A 23558-nucleotide genomic window follows, 5' to 3' on the forward strand; every position below is an offset into this window, starting at 1 on the left:
GAGACACAATTGGACTCAAAGGGGATGTGAACCACTGGAGTAAGAAAGTGCTAAAGTAATAGACTGTAATAGAAATGTATTTTAATCTGCATTTTTTGGGGGAAGATATTTTTAAGCATTGAAATAAGTGCACAGTGTGACTAACAGTGAAGCCGTGATACTGGAAGAGCCCTGTATAACACCTATAAATGCAGCTAAAATGTAAATACTGTAAATGTAAATAAAATAGTTTTTAATGCAGTGTTATAGGAAGATTACAGTAATATAACTTGTGTAAATACTTCTTGTTTTGATAGTGAGGCTTTCCTGCTGTATTAAACATACACAGTGCTATTAAAATAAAACCCCATCCCCTTTGAGGAGGCCACCACCTTCAGGGAGTCCACAGCCTTCAACAGTTCCTTTGCCCCAGCCTTATTTCAATATCGACATCCACAACATTGTGGCTGGTATGTACTATGCTCCTGCCACAATGATAACTCCTGTCCCACGCCAGGGCATAAGGAGGAGGTGGGACGAAGAGGATGGCAATCAAGAAGCCCCTCTGAGTAGACGGCAGCGTGTGGATCCTGATGGGGAGGTGGAGTTCATCAGGATGCCTGGACTTGAGGATTTAGAGAGTTTAATCAGTCACATGTACAGTGAATTTACACAAGCTACTAATGCTACAATTAGTCTGTTTCTTCACAAATTAACTAGCTAACTAACTCACAGGTTTATTAACTTTTAAGCATTAGAAAGAAAGGAGAGAAAAATTTACAAGGTCTCTCTCTCTACTACCTTATAAATTTGGCCATTTTAATGTTTTACATTTAACAGAAAATATTAGTTGTAATTAAACTTACATGAAACTAATTTATTGGAGAAGCTGTGGATTTGCTGGGAGAATCGTCAGATACTCCCTCAGTCCTCCAGGTATGTGTCAGTAAAATATTTTAACTACATTTGAAACGTGTAGGCTGCTTTTGTCTAAGTGTGTGTGTGTGTGTGTGTGTGTGTGTGTGTGTGTGTGTGTGTGTGTGTGTGTCTTAAGGTTGTTGAGCCAATCCTGCCGCAGCTACCCACAGAAACTCACTCCACATCTTCATCTGTTGTTCTGGTAACCAAACCTGTCATTTATTTACTAAATCTGATCTCTGGATTTTCCAAGTGACAGAATGTTTGAAAGTGTTAGTGTGAAACTGCTATGATAAAAAACACTGATGATCCTCATCTTCTACTTTTCACAGCCCCTCAGTGCTGGTGAGCTGAACAGCACCTGCTGTAATGTTGAGTACAACACTGCAGACTCCTCCAACTCCCAGTCTGGGGTATTGTACAGTGCTGCAGCTGAGATACAAACACACACACATCCTTCTTTACAAGTTCTAATGTTTAGTTTCTCTATTTCTAAGCAGTGGACGTTAAGGGATACTTCCTCGGGATGATAAGGGGTCCTGAGAGTGGATTTGGTTTAAAACCACCAAGACGCGCTACTTCGACCAGCTGGTAATCACCATCTTTGTTACTCTGATGAAGAGAATTGATATTAATGATTATTAGATGAACACTTTTGAGAAGTAGATCTTGAGTTTCAGCTAATTGTCATTTGCAGGGATTCCCTTATCAGACCACCATCGAGGACCATTTCACTGCCATCCAGGTGAGGGATTATCTGTTGTGGCATCACAAAACTTTTGTTAGTTGCAGTGACTAATTGTGTTCACTTCAAATTGTTCTCTTAAGGCTGAATATGGGAAGGTTACAGAGCTCCTTTCCTGTAACCGGGTGGAAACCATCATGGAGCCACTTGAGGATTATGTGGTAAATTTATTGCAATGTCATGAAGTCTTTATTGTAGATAGTAACACTTGGAATTTTGTACACATATGGGTCTGCAGTGTTTTTATATATTTTTTTTAATTTAACAGCAAACCTTTAAAAAGGTGTCCTGCACGTTCCTGCATGTGGCTAAAGATGGTCAGGTGAACACCTCCACCTGGGAGCAGGAGCAGGTTGACTCTCCCCACAGTGATTCAGAGGAACAGTACGACTCTGAGGTAATTCTGTGTTTCAGACCTGATGTGTATCTACAGATGCTGCTATTCCCCTGAATGGGAGGCTGTAACATTTACTGTGTGAGTTTTAATGATTTATTGCTAATGTGTCTTACAGGAGAGTGAGGAGAGCCTTAGCCAAGAGGAGATGGAGGTGCCCTTTACTTGGTACGCTTCTCTTCACAGTTTAATGGTATAAAGGTGTAATGTATGTTTAATACACTAAGCATGTAAATCTTTTGTTTCTTAGGGACCATCTTACAGAGAGAGGGGTAACTGATATCGGCCTGAAGCTGCATGCTCTCCGTGAGGCGTTCGCTGTGAGTAAAACCTTTGTTTAGCTGCTGTTTTTGCTCAGGGGAAGTTCACTCTGCTTTAGCTTATATTATGTGCTGTCTTATATTCAGATTCATGAGTAATATGAGTAATTAAGGAATAATAATTAAAATAACAAGCATCAAAAGCTAATTTTATAACAATCACAGCCTGCTAAAAAAAAGGACATTCTTAGGATAAATATTAAAATAAAATGTACATAATGAAGAGGGCTCTGGGATATGCAGTAGTTGGACATTTGGCCCATGTCATACATCATCTGTGTATCTTTAGTAAAGTACTGGACATGCTGAGGCTTACATACTGCTTCATTTTAGGGTTTAAAATGAGTTTCCACGTTAAAAAAACTGAAGCCAAAGTGATTATTTTGTTTGTTTGCTTTAACAGGATGCAGGTCGTGTACAGCTGGACTACGAGGCTCTGATTCGTTTCCTGAAGACTCCTTCTTATCAGGACTGGATTGCAGCAGAGCTCTCCGGGTCCTATGTAAGCTTATAAATGCTTGTGTAACATGACAAATGTTTAAATCTAAAAGATTTTGATGTGATAGAAAACAGGACTCCATTATGTAAAGCTAATTTCTTCTTGTAACTTTTCTCTTCTGTGCAGGTCTACCACTACAACTTCGTGGACATCTTTTTCGAGCTGCTTCTATTCGGCTATTTTACAAACAGCTCAATACCTGAGACAGTAAGAGTCTTATCAGGAGATTTAAAAGCCATGCTTGAATGTAGTTTCAGAACATGGTTTATTTCATCTCATTTTATTTTTCCATGTTGTTATCCCTGATATGACATGATATTAATGGAGCTTGTCGTCTTTCTTTCCTAAAGCTTAAGGGAGGATTCTTGGAGCGCCTGTTTGCGCTCATCAGCATGTGGGAGGTAGACGTGTGGAAGCCTGCAGCAAGGACCTCCTTTAAAGTGCTTATTGTAAGTGTCTAATATCTTCTGATGCTGTGATCCACAAATTCTCAGTATTGTATCCTAAACTCAGTGACACTATGTTGGATTGTGACAGTGATGATGTAATTTGTCTATAGGATCAGCTTACAGATCTCGCTGAAGTGCTGTTTACTCAGCCCCCGGAGTTCTACCAAGACCCAGCAGCCTTAGCCAGCAAACTGAGACCTTTCCTCAGACAGCGTGTCCAGAAGATGATGGACATTTTGTGGAAGCTCTGAGCAATGTCCTTCCTTCTACCAAATTCCTCTTTTCTTCCATCTGTTCCATTTCTTTTCCCTCACTTCTTTTCTATACATTGCTCAAGCTCTCCACACGTAAGTAGAAATTAATTTTATTCTTGTTTTTGATGAACTTAATATTAAAGTATACTCTTTTCTTCCCTACAGGTCTGTAGAGTGAACCCAGCACCCAAGGAGTAGTTTTAATATCCCTCATCCCTCATAGAGCGTCCCTTATCAATCTATCCCTCTATCCTTGTCTATATAGATAACTGCTAATAGTAATTAGTATAAATAGTAGCTGCAAATAATATTGTAGTAAATAAACTTATAGTTGTATAGTGTTTATATAGTTTTCTTTAATAAATGTTTTCATTTGCTCCTATTACCGTCTCATTCTGATTATTTTTAGTCATCAGTATGTCTATATAATTTTCCTTTAAAAAGCAACACAACACTAAATGAACTTTTCACTCATATACAAATCCTTTTTAAAGAACTTCAGAAACTTTATAAGGTTTATTAAAATGTGAAAAATGACAAATAACATCCAACAAAATTCAGATATTTATAGTCTTGGAAAGTTTGTTTCCAAAATGTAGAAAAATCTGTAACATTTGGGGAATTGCACATTTACATTTAAGCATCCAGAGCACAGTTGTGTATAAAAAGTCTGAAATCTTGAGATAAAAATCTGAAAATCTAAATTGTAGAGGACTAAAAATGTGGATTTACAGTTTACACCAAATCACACCACTGTAGCACATCATTTATAATGCAGTTACTCTGAACTCTCAAGGTTACTCTTTAAGAAGAAATAGTTTATAATGTCAGTAGTCTTTAAGGTGTTTTCCAAAATAAATAAATAAATAAAAATCCTGTTCATGAAAATGAAGGTTGGTTAGATGTTTAAAATGGAAAGGAATGCTTATTGTCTTTCAGTCATTCCAAAACACTGTTAGTGAAACACTAGAGTGATTTAATTTGTGTGTTTTTAGTACTTTCTAGTTTCTTAACAAAAGTACATTAAAGTACAGTAAATAAAAAATAAAACTGAACTCTGTTTCTTTCTCCAGTTTGGGCTTCAAGCAGTTTTATTATTTAGAAGGGGATGCTCATGATTTACAGCCATGTCCACAATTTTCTCCATATCATGCATTTATTGCTAGTCCCCCTTTTTTTCTTAAGGTTTCAGATCAAGTGACTGACTTTTTCTCACAAGAATTTCCCAGTTTTTAGTTTTGAAGTTTTTAGTTTGGAGGCATTTTTCCTGAACTTTAGTTGATGTTTCTATACTCCTCAGAATTCATTTTGCTTCTGCAATCAGCAGTTCCATCATCAGGCTCATGTTTTACAGATATGATAGCATGCTTAGATCTTGCGCAGTTTCTTTCCTCCTCCACATTTTGATCCTGTTTTTGTGGGTAACTATTATTTTACATTTTGCAGTATTTTACATTTTGCATCTGAGAATGTGGACTTAAACTTTTTGTTTGTGTAGAAATGTAAAACTGTGGAATACAGAGACAATTAAAGCACACATTATAGAGTTCACTGTGCCTTAACCCATAAGAACCCAGACCCCTTTCTCCTTCAAGGAAAATGATGGGGGACATAACGCAGACTAAATAGATGCCAAATAACACATTTATAAGACAAACTAAGACGCACATCACATTTCTCACAGAGGGTGGTGGTTGCATTGATTTTGCAGAATTTGCAACGACCACACTTCACAGGCCAGTGTGCAACCTGGTCCACATGAACATCATCTGGAACTCCAACATGAACTTTCTTGGGAGGTGGTGGTGGAGTTGGTGTTGAGTGATAGGCGGCCCCTTTGGGAATGCAGGAGAATAAGGCTAGTTGCAACCTCAGCCTGGAATCTCCTTTGTTTCAGTGGCTTGTGGACACCAAGTAGTTTACAGTCACGGCGGGAGATCAGCCATGCATTGACATAGGCAAGCATTATGGTTTGTCAGAACAGGTAGAGGAACCACCTCCGTGACCTCATGTGGTACTTGTACCTTGTGACGCATGCAACTTGGAGGTCAACCCCCCCCCCACCCCATGAATGTGTTGTACTCCTTCACAATGCCTGTTAACAAATTATTATTATGAATGTGTTAACAAATTATTATAATAAATAATAATGACAAATAATAATAAATTGATAATAAATGTAACAATAATGTAAAAATATTAACTAAATATCACTGAATCAGCTAAATTAAATGAGCAATCTTAAAAGTTAAAAAAAAAAAAAAGCCAACTAATGTGTCATATATGTCACATCAGTTTTTCTGTGACAATTTTAATGTTAAAGGGCCGTTGTGACATATGAATTTGTATAATATACTGATTTGTTTTATATGAAATTGTTCAAGAAATGTGTTCACATCAGGTTAAGTGTAATAAAGGACATGTTATGTAAGCATTAGAATTCTTAAATGGTCAAATCTTACCTTTTAGCTAGAAGAACGAACCTTTTTAAAATGAGCTAGTACCATCACATTTGTTAGCCTGGCATGCAGACATCTGGGAAATGTTGTTGTGGGAACACAAAATCACATGACCTATCACATGACCCACCAGGATGTTCAGTAGGTGTAACTTTAGGACTTCATGAGTTAAAATCAAGGATAAAGCTATAAAAGGAACTTCCCAGGACATTTAAAGGGCTTGTGACACCTTTGTCACCGTGGGTTGTAAAGGGTAACATTCTGGATTATGGCATGAGATATACCAGACTGACCACTTTAAAAAAATAAATCACATGCACAGAAATGGCACAGGATGGTTTTGTTGGTGTAATTAGTGCCAGATATAAAGAGTTAAACAGCATTAAAACAAGATGCAATGGTACATGAACCTGAATGACCTTATAAATCAGCTTTCATCCTCTGGAAAAAAATCATATCAATCTCTACATATCTGTTCACTCTTAAACTCTTCCAGTAATCAGTTCTGCTGTTTGTAACACCTCAGATTATGGACAGACTGAGATGGACAGACAGATACCATAAGCACAGACACAGCTCACACAGCTTATTTTATGTCATCATTTGCTCTTAAAAGACTTGTCTCATTTGTTTTAAACTGGATTTGAGTGGGCTTGCTGTTTTTATTTTTTTTGCCATAAATATGAAATGACATGATTAGAAATATTACCTTTGTGTGCTATTTAAATAAAACTGCAATTTAAACAATTTAATCCAAGCTGCTGCTGCTGGACCCTTGTGCAAAGCCCTTTACCCCTTAACTGCTCAGCTGTGGAAATGTGAGTTGCTCTGGATAAGAGAGTCTGATAAATCTTGTAAATGTAGATGGTACTGTTTGTTTGTACGCTGATAAAAATATCCAGCCTGATCTAATTTAAACAATGAAGGTAACTTTTTGCATCAGATTATTATGTAGATTAAGATTAGTCTTTGTATTTATTACTTAATTTTCTCTATGCAAGAAATACTTTTTGCTAGTAAAGTCTACTTCATTTAAGCATTTCCTTAGTCATTGTTTTGAGTTTTCTCTACTAAACTTTGCGAGTCCCTTCTACAGAGGGACCATTGAGAGCGTCCTGAGCAGCTGCATCACTGCCTGGTTTGGGAACTGCACCGTCTCGGACCTCAAGACCCTTCAGCGGATAGTGAGGACAGCTGAGAAGATCATTGGAGTCTCTTTCCCCTCTATCACAGACATTTACTCCACACGCTGCATCCGCAAAGCTAACAGCATTGTGGATGATCCCACACACCCCTCACACACACTCTTCACCCTTCTGCCATCCGGAAAGAGGTACCAAAGCATTCGGGCCCTCACAACCAGACTGTTGAACAGTTTCTTCCCTCAGGCAATCAGGTATCTCAACAGAGAACTCAGCTGAACTGGACAATGATTAATTGTCAACAGTCATTAATTAATGACTGCAATAACTGCATCACTGTATACACTGTTCTTTCATTGTCTAAAATTGTCTTGGTCTTTGCACAAAGTCAGCCTATATGTTGTTTGTCTTGTCTGGTCTTCCTGTGCACTTCTGTTGTATGTCTTAAAGATTGCACCTTAAGTATAGTTTAAGTATAGTTTAATTTTTTTAGTTTAATTTTAATTTTTAAATTATAGTTTAATTTTTTATCTCTATGTTTAGTACTATGTTTGTCTGCATCACTGTACTTTGTCTGTGTTAAGTGTAGCACCTCTGGTCTAGGAGGAACGTTGTTTCACTTCACTGTGTACTGCATCTGCTATATATGGTTGAAGTGACAATAAACCTTCTTTGACTTTGACTTTGACTTTGACTTTGACTTGAAGTGGATTTTTAATTGAAATATACACACCTGATCCTGGTAGTCAGCAGCAGGTAGGGCAATGATAGTTGGAAATCAAGAAGGGCAGTGGTCTTTGAGGACCAGGATTGAGAACCCCCTGTCTCTGCACCTGGACCTTAATTTATAGCTAAAACCAACATTATAAACCAAAATAGAGCACAACCTGAGAAAGTGCAGTATAAAACCAACAACTGCCAAGAGCTAGCTCATTATAATCGTCTACCATCAATGGCATCTGTATAGCTTTTAGACATGCAAGATCACCTTGAGATCACATTTCTTGGAGGACATTTCTGGTCCACTTCCTCATGCTGGCAGTTGGACCTTACTTCTCATTGCACAACAAAATATTGCAAATACCAACATCACACATAAAACACATCATGAACCACGTCTAACGTCCATGTTTCTAGCAAATTCGAGAAAGGAAAGCAGGTCAGAAAGGTCAGTTGGGACTAATCATAACATCTGAACTTTTATAACATGAAAGTAAGGTTAATAATATAACTTAGAGAACAAAATTTTCAGTTTTACTCAAATTAGGGTGATGCAAAAATGAGTACACCCCACTGAAAGTCTCTGGAGCAAAGCTAAATTTTAGACTACAAATGTCTAATATTTTTTGTTATATTTTTGTATATTTTTTGTTATATTTTTGTACCCTTAAATTGGGGTATTTTAGTATTTTTTGTTATATTCCTTCTTATTTTATTTATTACCTGTGCTTGTAGATACTGCTGGTGCCAGATACCACAGCATACTTCAGAGCTCTTGTAGACTCCAAGCTTTGAAAGGTCTGAGCTGTTTTTGTATCGATAGGGCCTTACACAGTATTAGGCAAGTGGTTTTAATGTTATGGCTGATCGGTGTACATCATATCATCTGAGACAGTTATTTGTCATCATGCCCAAACTTAGCAATACATTAAACACCACAAATTGGATGGCAAAATAGACACATCCAATATGCGACCCTATGTCAGTGCTTGTATGCGTTATTCTAAGATGCCGTCCCTTATGCAGAATAACGTGTGAGGTCCTTTGTGACTTCTCATTTGCTTTGGGTACGATCAGTCTTGAAGTGAGTTGGCACCATTCTCCAGTCCCTCATCTGGCCAAAAGTGTTACCTTTTGTTAAAGGAATGCAGCTGATGTCTTGCCCAAACTGGAGTATAAGAAAATAAATATAAAGTATATTAGAGCTTCCAGATACAGTGAAATGGCAATAAGTACACAAAGATTCTGCAAAAAATGTGAAAATTTACAATCTATATAATGTTTAATTTATATCTTATATCTATTATATCTTGTGTTTAATACTCAAAATGTGAATAACCTGCAGGATGCTGCGCTACTCCCAAAAGATGACTGGAAATTGTGGATAGTTTCCTGCAGTATCTGTCTTTCTCTTCCCTGAAATTCATATGATATTATAACAAAACCGTCTATAAACATGGGACCAGATTAGACAACGCTGACTAGCAGTTTTTAAAAAAACACACCTTTCCAGCATTAAGTTCAGAAATGGCTGCCAGAATCTGTTGTCTGGGCCCGTCTGTTTTAATCCCCAGCTCCTGCAGATCTCCATCAGTCAGAGTCAAAAAGGCCTCCATGTCTACCTGTAAGTAAAACAATACAGGTAATTTACAGAGATGAAAAAATCACATATGATTTGTGCACAATTTACTGAGTACAGCTCTAAGTCTACTTTGACAAGACTCTACAGGCTACAGGTGTAACTGCCATCTTCATGTTGCTTCACTGAAGTCCTATGTGGTCTGGGATTTGGTTGGGCCATTTAAGGACATTTAGAAAGTTGTTCCAAAGCCACTCCAGGGTTGTCTTGGATATATTCATGTTGTCGTTCTGAAAGGTTAAACCTTGTCTTAAAATCTGAGGCTGTGTCCACTGTGGAGCAAGTTTTCTTTAAGAACCTCTCTGTATTTCGGCTGCATTCACCCTTCCCTTAATTCTGACCCGTCTTTCCCCTCCTGCCACTGAGAAGTACTCCTGCCAACACCATGCTTCACAATAACAGTGGTATTGCCCAAATATTGAGCAGTGCTTATATTCAGCAGCAGTTTTCATTTAGCTATTCCAACATAAAGCTCTTACTGATGGAGAACTTCTGAGATGGCTGTACTTCCAGCAAGTACTCCCTTTTCTGCAGAGGACTTCTAAAGCTGTTAAAGTTGTCAGTGGGCTTTTGTTTTCTCTCTGATCAAAGCCATTCTAACCTGGTTACTGAGTTTGGCTGGATATCCTGTTGATTCCAAACATTTTTCCACAATGATAGAACCCACTGTGCTCCTTGGAACATTCAACACCTTAGATATGGTTTATACCTTTACCCTGCTCTATGTCTTGACACAATTTGCTCAGGGTGGTCTATGTATTTTGTAGATAGATGTGTTCATTTCTGAATACCGTGTCTACGTTCATGGTCCACAACCATGTTGGCTTTTGTATGTTAGAGACTGGTAAACTGCAATAGTGTGAATGAGAGTACATTCCTACACACCATAAAGTCTGATCATCTTTATTTGCACTGACCTTCATCAGTGATGCTGCCACTGCTGGAGCCACCACTACTTTTAGAACATGGTTGGGAAGAAGCAGAAGACAGGGTTTCACCAATTAGAGGCTTAGGAGTTGGGGATGGCGATGGAGTCAGGGTAGGGGATGTACTCTTAGATGTGGAGGAATTCCCAGACTGAGGTCTCTTTTTCAGATCAACCTTCTGTGGAGATTGTAGGCTAGTGTTAGGTTAGATTGATGGAAATGAACAATACTCACAAAACACACTAACTTGGTACAGTTAATATATAGTAGTTTCTATCAGAGATACACACTCGCTCACTTATTAAGACTATTTGTACAGTCCCCTCTGAAAATACTCAAATGTTTTTTTTATACTTTGAAGACAATTTGGCTTTAAGTTCCAAAAAAGTATATAAGGCTAAAGACCAGAATTCTCACATTTCATTTCCAGATATTTACATCTAGATGTGTAAACAACAACCGTTAAAGATAAATACAAACCTACTAAAATAAAGGTTAAACAAAGTTATTAAAATAAAAAGGTAAATCCCACACTGAAAAAAACATGAAAAAACAAAAAACCTGACGCAGTAATTCGTTTGTAATCTGCTTCTGTGCCACACTGTAATTATGCGAATACATTTGACTTGAATGACACGTCATTAGCGCGCACGATCCATCGATTGTTGTGGGCGGGCCATTGTTGCGATTAGCGGAGAACGATAAAATTGTGAGAGATTCGATTGGCTCGCTATGGGCGATTGTCTGTCCATCTTTTCAGCGCAGGGATTGGAGAAGAAAGATGTAACGGGCCGATGTGATTGGGCGAGAAAGATTTCCCGGGTGAGCTGTGATTGGCCGGCTGACCCAGACTATCGTTCTTCAGGTAGCACCACTGGCCCATGGGAGCCTTAGGGGGAGCCTACAAATAAATAAGTGATGACAAATCAGTTATGTAACGTTTTGCACAGTGAATCGAAATGAACACAACACCAACATGCTGCTGGCTGCAATCAGTGATCGTTTTTGGTTTCTGTTGAGGAAGCGTTCCCGGCTGTTATTAACTGAGCGATTTGGTGAACTCCTTGCCAGCTCTGCGGGCAATCCAATAAAGTCACGTTCCCATACCGGGAGTTGAACCCGGGCCACCTGGGTGAAAACCAGGAATCCTGACCGCTAGACCATATGGGAGGGCAATTCGGCAGCTGGAGTTTGTGGCACACCTCTGGGCTCTTAAAAGGCAGCCGAGCCAGCCAGGAGTCGAACCTAGAATCTTCTGATCCGTAGTCAGACGTGTTATCCATTGCGCCACTGGCCCAACAAAAACGGCCATGCCTAGCGTTCAACAGTGATATGGAAAAGCCAATACCGTGACCCGGATTCGAACCGGGGTTTCTGCAGCCACAACGCAGAGTACTAACCACTATACAATCACGGCACCCCACACACCTGGGCTGGCAGGTAAAAGGAGCTGCTACATGTTGTGATATGGGTTCTGGCGCCCCTCTGGCCTGGTGCAGTGGCTTTTGATTTAGACATGATTGGAATAGTTGTAGTCTTTTTTGACACTATAAGAGACGATCTGATTCATACCCAAATGATACCTTCTGTGCTTTTTAAATAAAAAAACAAACAAACAAATAAATGAAAAAATCCTGCAACCCAGATACACTACATGATTAGTTCTACTGACACTGGGACTGACACTCACAGACACCGAGAGAGAAAATAAGCCAAAAGAGAGTTCGCCTCAGTTCATCAAGAAGCTTAAGAACGATTTAAGTTGAAGAGGTCAATGGTATTGTAGCTTTGGTTATATAGAGAAATATATAACTTTAAATATATAACTTTAAATATATAACTTAAATATATAACTTTCTGTTATATACAGAAACACAGATGAGGCTTTGCACCCACACATAAACCTGATTAACATGTTTTAATGGTTTTCTTTTGTTTTATTTAAATTGTTGTTTTTAACTTATATAATAGTAAATACACTAGCTGTTCACTTTTGTATCTGTAAGAAGCTATAAGCTACTCCGAGAGACTTACATATTGGATCCAATTCCACAAAACCCTCCAGCAGAGTTCTGCTCATGAATGATGTACTGGGGGTTTCCAAAAAGCCAAGCTGTTGAACAAAATTGAGATAAGTGATTAAAAACCATGAACATTTTAATGCACATAAAACATTTGCACCTCAGTTCTGTTTAGGGTGTTAGTAGAATGCAAAAGTAATTTCCTACTGTATCTTACCTGCCCCACCAAGGACTGCATAGCCAGTCACAGCCGCAATGAATATAATGCAGCACAAGACATCAGTAAATGCCCTAAAAGAAAAAAAAGAATAAATTACATTTCCTGAAGAAAATGTGAGTGGTGCTTGCCCTGGCAAAACTCGTCCCCAAGCAGACAGACAGCATCCCAATACTTTTGGAGGTGGGTGGTCAGATAGGGCACCAAAAATGTTGTATACGAGGGGGTAGATAGGGTGCCTATACTTTTGGAGGCATGTGTACAGAGAGGGTGCCAATATTTTTGAAGGCAAATGGATAAGTGCAAGTGATGTCTTCAAAATGCGCATCATGGAGTTCTGCTACACTGATCAGCCATAACATTATGACCACCTGCCTAATATAGTCCCCCTTTTGCTATCACAGAGTGGCAGTTTAAAATAAAATATTATTATTTACTTGAAAGCCTACAAACTCACATAAAATGACCTTCTCACTAACAAACATAAAAAAATCGGTTTTGAATGTTGGAAGTAATTCAGTAAAATAAAGAAAATGACAAAAATAAAATGTCTGTCCCTTGCAAATTTGTTGAGAGACCAGGCCTGTAGAAAGGCTGACCATGTAAGTCCAAAACGATTTCCCATTGAAGACTTAAGGTCATTAACTTCACTGGAAAGTGACTGAAACTAGAATAAAAGTTTTAGGTAACAATTTTATCACGTACTTGAAATGGGTGGAGTGGACGTGAAGGACACTGTCTGGCAAATTGAGGTTATTGTTATTGAAAGAGGGTGTACTTTCTTTCCCCTCCATGTTTGTATACATAAATATTGTTTTGTGTAAGTACATTAAGGCAGGTTTATAACACATCCAGGTGTGTTGGTGTAGAGGTGTGGTTTCCCAGCTGGTTGTGAGCAGTGCAGTAGTACAGTCCACTGTGCTGGGAGCTGATGTAGCTGATGCTGTAATTCTGGCCTGTTGTCAGCAGTGTGTCTGCAGCTGGACTCTGCTTAAACCAGGAGTAGGTGAGAACAGGAGGGTTTGTGTGGTGAAATGGAGTTCACTGTATATATATATATGTATTTATGTATACACACACCGATCAGCCATAACATTATGACAACCTGCCTAATATTGTGTTGGTCCCCCTTTTGCCTTTTGCTGCCAAAACAGCCCTGACCCATCAAGGCATGGACTCCACTAAATCCCTGAAGGTGTGCTGTGGTATCTGGCACCAAGATGTTAGCAGCAGTTCCTTTAAGTCCTGTAAGCTCCATGGATCAGACTTGTTTGTCCAGCACATCCCACAGATGCTCGAGTGGATTGAGATCTGGGGAATTTGGAGGCCAAGTCAACATCTCAAACTGGTTGTTGTGGTCATCAAACCATTCCTGAACCATTATTGCTTTGTGTCACGGTGCATTATCCTGCTGAAAGAGACCACAGACATCAGGAAATACTGTTACCATGAAAGAGTGTACATGGTCTGCAACAATGCTTAGGTAGGTGGTACGTTTCAAAGTAACATCCACATGGATGCCAGGACCCAAGGTTTCCCAGCAGTACACTGCCCAAAGCATGACACTGCCTTCTCCAGCTTGCCTTCTTCCCATAGTGCATCCTGGTTCCATGTATTCCTCAGGTAAGCAACACACACACACACACCCAGCCATCCACGTGATGTAAAAGAAAACGTGATTCATCAGATCAGGCCAACTTCTTCCATTGCTCCCTGGTCCAGTTCTGATGCCCACGTGCTCATTGTTGGCGCTTTTGGCAGTGCACAGGGGTCAGCAAGGACAAAATGTTCACTAACAGGTGCCATGATGAGGAGATAATCAGTCTTATTCACGTCACCTGTCAGTGTTCATAATGTTATGGCTGACTGGTGTATATAAAACTCTTTACTTTGTATGAATCTTCCTTCCATCCATTTTCTGAACTGTTTATCCTACACAGGGTCAATGGGAACCTGATCCTATCCAAGGGGACCAGGGGACACCCTAAACAGGGTGCCAACCCAACACAGGGAACAGTCACACACACACACACATTCACACACTTTGGACAATTTATAGATGCCAATCAACCTACCACACATCACTGGACTGTGAGAGATAATCAGAATACTAAGAGGAAAACTCCACACACATGAACACTAAAAAAATGTAGATAAGTTTAAATATCTAATAAAAGCTTAAATATCTAATAAAAGTTAAAATATCTAATAGCAAATAATAGATTTGTGTCCTGATCACTCTTTAAGACAAATGGGATAGAGAAGTGTTCAACATTCACACCCCTTGTGTTAAAGGGGTGTGAATGTTGCTCAGACTCTCTCTATGGTCTTCATCATCTCCTGTACACGCTGCTTCACGATGCTCAGCACTGCAGAGGCTAAAGCTGCTGGATCTCTGTAAAGCTCCAGAGGCTGATAGAAAAGGTCCTCAAGCAGCACTGTCAGCATATTCTGTACAAACACAAACACACACACATTTCCAGCATGATACTGAAGAGATTGATCAGAGAATTTAAAGCAGGTTCTTTAGAACGTGTCTCATGGCATTAGAAAAATTTCCTCCCTTACAGAAAGCCTTAAAAAGAGCCGCTCTGCCTCAGGCTCCCTGATGTCCACGTCCCACTGGCTGATGGCTAGAAACAGAGGCTGCAAAAATCCATGTACAACTTGGTTCACACTTAGATCTCATTGACCTGAACAACTTTCACACTGCATGTCATTAAGTCTAATCCACAGGAAGTCAGTTATTTTGAGTTGTTTGCAAAACGCACCCAATGGAATTTGATATCCTCCTCCTAGAGAATTGATACAACCGCCACCAAACCCAGGCTAATATGATCTCAAGACATTGATACAACCGCCACCAAACCCAGGCTAATATGATCTCAAGACATTGATACAACCGCCACCAAACCCAGGCTAATATGATCTCAAGACATTGATACAACCGCCACCAAACCCAGGCTAATATGATCTCAAGACATTGATACAACCGCCACCAAACCCAGGCTAATATGATCTCAAGACATTGATACAACCGCCACCAAACCCAGGCTAATATGATCTCAAGACATTGATACAACCGCCACCAAACCCAGGCTAATATGATCTCAAGACATTGATACAACCGCCACCAAACCCAGGCTAATATGATCTCAAGACATTGATACAACCGCCACCAAACCCAGGCTAATATGATCTCAAGACATTGATACAACCGCCACCAAACCCAGGCTAATATGATCTCAAGACATTGATACAACCGCCACCAAACCCAGGCTAATATGATCTCAAGACATTGATACAACCGCCACCAAACCCAGGCTAATATGATCTCAAGACATTGATAATGCAAAGTTGATGAGTGATTTTTGATATCTCAAACGGTTCAGCCGTGAGAAGCCCTTAAACTTATGGCAAATAAAACGAAACAGGCAGTGGCTAATAACTTCTGTGTACATTATGTGATCTACATGAAACCTTAGGATTATGTTAAGCATAGAAAGCTGATCACAGAGATATGACAACTGTGAGTCTCGGTCATAGCGCCACCAACTGGCAGCAGGAAGTGTGTCACTTTTTGAAATCTCTAATATTTTGTCCCTTACTTTCACCTGATTTGGTTCAAAATCAGTCAGAATAATGACAAGACATGGCTGATGTGAAACTGTGAAGGAATTTTTGATACCTTGAATCGTGTTACTATGGCTTCATGTTCACAATTTATATATACAGAGTCAAAATCTATATACACTTCAGGAAAAGAAAAACAGTATGATGTATATTATGTTAGAGTAATATTAATAATATTATCATAATATCATCATATATATTAATCTATAATGTATAGCAATAAATTTAGTAATAAAATATTTATACAAATTTTTCTTTCCCTGGAATGTGTATACATTTTTCTGGGTGACTATATATACAGTATCTCATAAAAGTGTGTACACCCCTCACATTACTGTAAATATTTTATTATATCTTTTCATGTGACAAGACTGAAGAAATGACACTCTGCTACAATGTACAGTAGTGAGTGTACAGCCTGTATAACAGTGTAAATTTGCCGTCCCCTCAAAATAACTCAACACACAGCCATTAATGTCTAAACCGTTGGCAACAAAAGTGACTACACCCCTAAGTGGAAATGTCCAAATTGGACCCAATTAGCCATTTACCCTCCACGGGGTCATGTGACTCGTTAGTGTTACAGGGTCTCAGGTGTGAATGGGGAGCAGGTGTGTTAAATTTGCTGTTATTGCTCTCACACTCTCTCCTACTGGTCACTGGAAGTTCAGCATGGCACCTCATGGCAAAGAACTCTCTGAGGATCTGAAAAAAAGTATTGTTGCTCTACATAAAGATGGCCTAGGCTATAAGAAGATTGCCAAGACCCTGAAACTGAGCTGTCAGTCCTGTGAGCCATGTCCTGTGGTCCAATGAGACCAAGATAAACTTATTTGGTTCAGATGGTGTCAAGCGTGTGTGGTGGCAACCAGGTGAGGAGTACAAAGACAAGTGTGTCTTGCCTACAGTCAAGCATGGTGGTGGGAGTGTCATGGTCTGGGCCTGCATGAGTGCTGCCAGCACTGGGGAGCTACAGTTCATTGAGGGAACCATGAATGCCAACATGTACTGTGACATACTGAAGCAGAGCATGATCCCCTCCCTTTGGAGACTGGGCCGCAGGGCAGTATTCCAACATGATAACGATCCCAAATACACCTCCAAGACGACCACTGCCTTGCTAAAGAAGTTGAGGGTAAAGGTGATGGACTGGTCAAGCATGTCTCCAGACCTAAACCCTAAGGTGGGGGAGTGCAAGGTCTCGAACATCCACCAGCTCTGTGATGTCATCATGGAGGAGTGAAAGAGGACCTGGGCTGCTCTACACATCTCACTTTTTTAATGCATCATGAACTAGTGGAGATATATACACATCTAAATATTAAACACACAAGTAAATAAATAAATAATGAATAAATAAATGATAGACATGTAAGGTAAGTGTGCATGTAGGTAGTGGCCATAGGTGGTTGGTGTTTTTGGAGATGGGGGGTGGGGGGCTGACAGACAGACGGACGGACGGACGGACGGACGGACGCACGCACGCACGCTTGTGTGTTGTACTGTGTTCAGTCACTTTCTCTAACAGGACTTCATCCTTAACCTTTGGGTCTTGCAAGTATGACTTTGTGTCAGCTCATATAGTGTCACCCTGGAGACCAGGGACTACCGTTTGGAGGAAATGATTTGGAGCTCTGTAACGTATTTTAGTCCGGACTCAAGCTAAGTTTGATTTGGGGATACATTTGCTGTGAGCAAATGCCCTTGAAAGTGAAGAAAATATAATAGAAAACATGATTAGATTTTTTATAATTACAGCAACACTGTGGTACGAGGGTGGGATGGTTCCTCAAGACCTCAGACCTGCTGTAAGGAAAATTGCAGAAAAAGTGAAAAAAATGAAAAGGTGTTAATCTGAAAGCTTTTGAGTTAATTTAGTATAAGATGTATAGAAAGAGAAAAGAAAGACTTTTATTTTGCCTTTAGATGCCTGAGGTGAATTTTAAGGAATAAGATGGCTACTTGTAGACAGACAGATAGATAGATAGATAGATAGATAGATAGATAGATAGATAGATAGATAGATAGATAGATAGATAGATGGATGGATAGATGGAGTTTTAGATGGAATTATTGGTCTGGTTATGGATGTGATTTAAGAAATATGAGCAAATGGGTTGATTATTCCACCCACTCCGGATTCTGTTTTAATTTCAATGAGCAGTAATTGCTGGCTGGAGAATATCCATTACGTTATACATGGATACTTACATGGATTACATGTCACAAACATTTCCTCTTTATGATCTGAGTAAGAGTTTCTTCCACATAATACACAAGTGATTGTTGCCCCTGGTTTTATTTATTCAGGGTTTGGACTGCACTGTAAGATGAAGACTCCTCCTTAGCATTACATGCCAACTAATCAATCTGCACAGATTACAGAGTATTACACAGATTATAAAGTATTACACAAACTAAACAGTAGAGGTGTATCTAAAGGGCAGGCCAGGAAGTTGGGGTGTCAGGCAATGAGGGTGCGGCTGCAGTACCAATTAGATCTGTGAAAATCAATGTCAAACATTTTAAACATAAAATCACACAAACTTATAATTGAATGTACATTTCAATGTGTTTTATGTGATTAATGTAGCAGCTGATGAATTATACTTTGTAGTATATATTTTTCTGCTTTGGCAAGGAGGGTGGGGGAGAGGGGGAGAGGGAGAGATGGAGGAGACAGAGAGAGGGAGAGTTAGAGAGAGAGAGAGAGAGAGAGAGAGAGAGAGAGAGAGAGACAGAGAGAGGGAGAGTTGGAGAGAGAGAGAGAGAGAGAGAGAGAGGGGAGAGAGGGGGAGAGAGAGAGGGAGAGAGAGAGGGAGAGAGAGAGAGAGGGAGGGAGAGAGAGAGAGAGAGAGAGAGAGAGAGAGAGAGAATTTAACTTACATGGCTATAGAGAAGACAGGAGAGGATGGGAACAGAAAGAGACTTGTGTTTACCACTGACTCAAAAATCATGATCAGTAGACTGACCCTTTCTCTGGTCAGCATGATACCTCATGTAGAAGGGGTGGGGAACAGCTTGGCACTAAGCAAAGGGAGGGTTGGAGGTTTTATCATATTATTTACATTACTATGATTACCATTTTATATTACCTCATTTTTTATTTACATCACACCCCAGTAACTGTATAGTGTATTGTAAGACCTTCATCTCGATTTATCACTTCAATGTGGAGATCCTTTCTTTTCTGCCATTGTGTTTCTGTTTTTCTGTTATATACGTAATATGTCATATAATATATAATGTTATTTGTTATTTTTCCACGTTTTAGTAAAGCACTTAAAGGTTGTGAAATTCTTTAAAAATGATCTGTATATGAGTGAAACATTCTGTTGGTGTTTAAAGGAAAATTTTATACATATACTGATGACTAAAAATAATCAGAATGAGGCTGTAATAGGAACAAATAAATATTTATTCAAGTAAAGAATATAATCATTATACAAATAAGTTTATTCATATATTATCTATAATAATAACTTATGGGAATGGGGGAGTGGGATAGGAACAGAGGGACTGATTAAAAAGGGATAGATTAATAAGGGAAGAATGATCTTAAGTACACCAAGATGTGTGCAAACCTGGTGGCCAACTACAAGAAATGTCTGACGTCTGTGATTGCCAACAAGGGTTTGCCACCAAGTACTAAGTCATGTTTTGCAAAGGGATCAAATACTTATTTCACTCAATAAAATGCAAATCAATGTAGAACTTTTTTGAAATGTGTTTTTCTGGATTTTTTCTTGTTATTCTGTCTCTCACTGTTCAGATAAACCTACCATTAAAATTGCAGACTGATCATTTCTTTGTCAGTGGGAAAACGTACAAAATCAGCAGGGGATCAAATAATTTTCCCCCTCACTGATTTTATTTTTATATTTATATTTATATATATATATATATATATAAAAAAATATATATAAATAAAACAATGGGTTATGGCAGCGACTGAGGGCAGGACTAGTGAGAAAACTTGAACACAATCAAGGGGGCTGAACACAAATGCAGATAACCAGATCACAGTTCTGGAGAAATGTTTACTTATCTTTAATTAGATAATAATGCAGGTCAAATAATCCACAAAACAAATCCAACAAGTCAGCTCAAAAGACTTGACAGTAGTTCCAAAGAATAAATCCCCAAAATCCACAAGGTTAATCCAAAAGGATACAAAAGGTTCACAGGAGTCTAATCAAAAACAAAGTCAATACTTCCAAAAAGTCATTCTAATTAGTCCACAAAATAAATCCATAAGGCATTCAAAGAGCACTTGTCAATCAATCAAAACAAAGAACTATACCAGATGCACAAAGTCTTTTAAGGACAAGGCCATAAAACAGAGCACCACGGCTGACCTAGACTTAATCAAGGTACAGGAAACACTAAGCAAAGTATTTGTGGAGGAAAAGGGTGACTTAAATACACAAACCTAAACAAAGCACAGGAGACACCTATTAGACATAATGACAGAGACTGGACACCAACAAAAAGGCAGTGGGGGCCTCTGGTGACCAGAAAACAGTCCACAACCCTGACAGGAAACCAGTAGATATCAGTTTATATCTTGCTTAAGTCTTAAGTCTTTTCCTGTTTCTTCATAAAATGGACATAATAAAGCGTCCAAAAGTCAGAATGGACAAACCCATGTGTATAAATCACACCAAAATATGGATTTGAATTAAAACACTTAAGAGAAACATTATTTCAGACTTTTGGATAACAGCTTGATAGACTTTTATTTGATAATTATGTGCAGTATTGAGATTAAAATTTATACTTGATTTGGATTGGTCAGAAGGTGTTCAGCATGGACCTGATAGCAGTTCAGGTTTCAAATCAAATCTCTCTTTTTTAAGAATGTCCTCTTTCTGATTATCGTCTACTAAAAACAGTTAAATCAAAGTATATGGCAAACTCCAATCATTTTAGCCTCACCTTAAACATTTTAAATGCAGTGATGTAATGTAATGTAATGTAATGTAATGTAATGTAATGTAATGTTTAAATGCAGTGATGTAAAGAAATACTGAATATATAGAACTACTGTAATGCTGAAGCTTTCTGTAAGGAGAATGTTTACCATATAGGGAGGAGACTCCAATAACACTATGAAACTTTCATTTATTTCAGTCATTTTCATTCTTTCTTTCTTTTTGCTTGGTCTGTTTATTGAACTTTTATAATAATAAAAGGATAAAGATACAGGAGAATAGAAACAACATTTTTCCCCACACTCAGAGTTATACAAACCAAAAAAACCTCAATACATAATTATAAAGTGTGTGAATTATGTACAGAAGAAAGTTTGAATCAGAGTTTAGAAACTAACTAACTAACTAACTAACTAACTAACTAACTATAATCACAATCATTTATATCAGCAAACAAAACATTAATATAAATTATGTATACACAGTGCACATACTTGTACTCAATACACTTTTGATCAAGATCAAGCCACAATTATAAGGACATCCTAATGATTAGACTGACCAACTATAGAAGAAGAATTCACATAATCAGAAAAAATAATAATTAATGGCCCCAAGTTTCAGAAAATATGCCAGTATTGCCCTTTATTGTGTACCTAATTTTATCCAAATGAATGAAGCTCATAACATCTTACTGCCAGTCATCAAAAGATGGAGGAGAATTTGTTTCCATAGCAGAAGAATATGCCATCTAGCTAATAATGTTAAAAAAGCAAAAAGCGTTTGCAGAACATCCGGACAAACCTGTGACACTCGGAGGAAGTCCGATAAGTGCAACCAAAGGACAAGGCTTGATCTGTTTCTTTGTCACAGTGGAAAAACATTTAAAGATTTATAGCCAAAAAAAGTTATGGATCAAAATTCTGGGACCAAATTCACAATAATTGCTGGACAAAGGGAATTACTTTTAGGAAAGCGTGAGATGGCAGTAAGAGGACCACACAGTAGTGCAGCTGGTCAGGCCGGGAGCAAGAACCATCTTCAATACTGACCCAAGCTGGGACCCAATCACAGAGCCCGAAATGACTCTGAAACCAGAACAGTGTAGATTGTATATTTGTCACCCAGTTGTAAAATAAGAAATTATTTTCCCCAAAAAACAGATAAAATGTGTGGGTTTAAAGTCTTAGATATAATAAATATAATAAAGTTTTAGAGAGAAAATGTTGAACACACTGAAATAAATACAGAAATCTAGGCAAAACGTTCATCTTTACTGAGTTTAAATGACCAGCTAGAGAAATGAGGAGAGCTGACCAGAGAGCAAAATCATTCTGAGACTTTGTGAACTGTACCAGCTCTCCCAATTGTTCAGTATCAGTAACATTCATTCAGTCAGCACAGGACATCTGTGCAACAGGACACACCAGTCACATGTCCAGTATTTTGATTGTGGAAAAAATAAGAGATTTCAAATAACAGGTTGTTGTTTACACATCTAGATGTAAATATCTGGAAATGAAATCTGAGAATTCTGGTCTATAGCTTTATATACTTTTTTGGAACTTAAAGCCAAATTGTCTTCAAAGTATAAAAAAACATTTGAGTATTTTCAGAGGGGACTGTACAAATAGTCTTAATAAGTGAGCGAGTGTGTATCTCTGATAGAAACTACTATATATTAACTGTACCAAGTCAGTGTGTTTTATGAGTATTGTTCATTTCCATCAATCTAACCTAACACTAGCCTACAATCTCCACAGAAGGTTGATCTGAAAAAGAGACCTCAGTCTGGGAATTCCTCCACATCTAAGAGTACATCCCCTACCCTGACTCCATCGCCATCCCCAACTCCTAAGCCTCTAATTGGTGAAACCCTGTCTTCTGCTTCTTCCCAACCATGTTCTAAAAGTAGTGGTGGCTCCAGCAGTGGCAGCATCACTGATGAAGGTCAGTGCAAATAAAGATGATCAGACTTTATGGTGTGTAGGAATGTACTCTCATTCACACTATTGCAGTTATACAGTAGACATACTGATGACTAAAAATAATCAGAATGAGACGGTAATAGGAGCAAATGAAAACATTTATTAAAGTAAACTATATAAACACTATACAACTATAAGTTTATTTACAACAATATTATATGCAGCTACTATATATACTAATTACTATTAGAATAAGAATGTCCTTTTTTAGCAGGCTATGATTGTTATAAAATTAGCTTTTGATGCTTGTTATTTTAATTATTATTCCTTAATTACTCATTACCACATTTGTTTGACAACTACATCATTTTCAAGCCCAGT

General features: G+C 38.4%; 2 non-coding genes across 2 annotated transcripts; both read right to left on the minus strand.

Annotated features, from left to right (window-relative positions):
* Window positions 1-11542: 11542 nt before the first annotated feature.
* trnae-uuc (transfer RNA glutamic acid (anticodon UUC)) lies at window positions 11543-11614 on the minus strand. The gene has a single exon. It is a non-coding gene; the product is annotated as a tRNA-Glu (tRNA).
* A 54-nt stretch (window positions 11615-11668) lies between these two features.
* On the minus strand, window positions 11669-11741 carry trnar-acg (transfer RNA arginine (anticodon ACG)). The gene has a single exon. It is a non-coding gene; the product is annotated as a tRNA-Arg (tRNA).
* Window positions 11742-23558: the final 11817 nt, after the last annotated feature.

This window comes from Hemibagrus wyckioides, unplaced genomic scaffold (assembly GCF_019097595.1).
Source record: "Hemibagrus wyckioides isolate EC202008001 unplaced genomic scaffold, SWU_Hwy_1.0 Contig6, whole genome shotgun sequence".
Lineage (NCBI taxonomy): Eukaryota > Metazoa > Chordata > Actinopteri > Siluriformes > Bagridae > Hemibagrus > Hemibagrus wyckioides.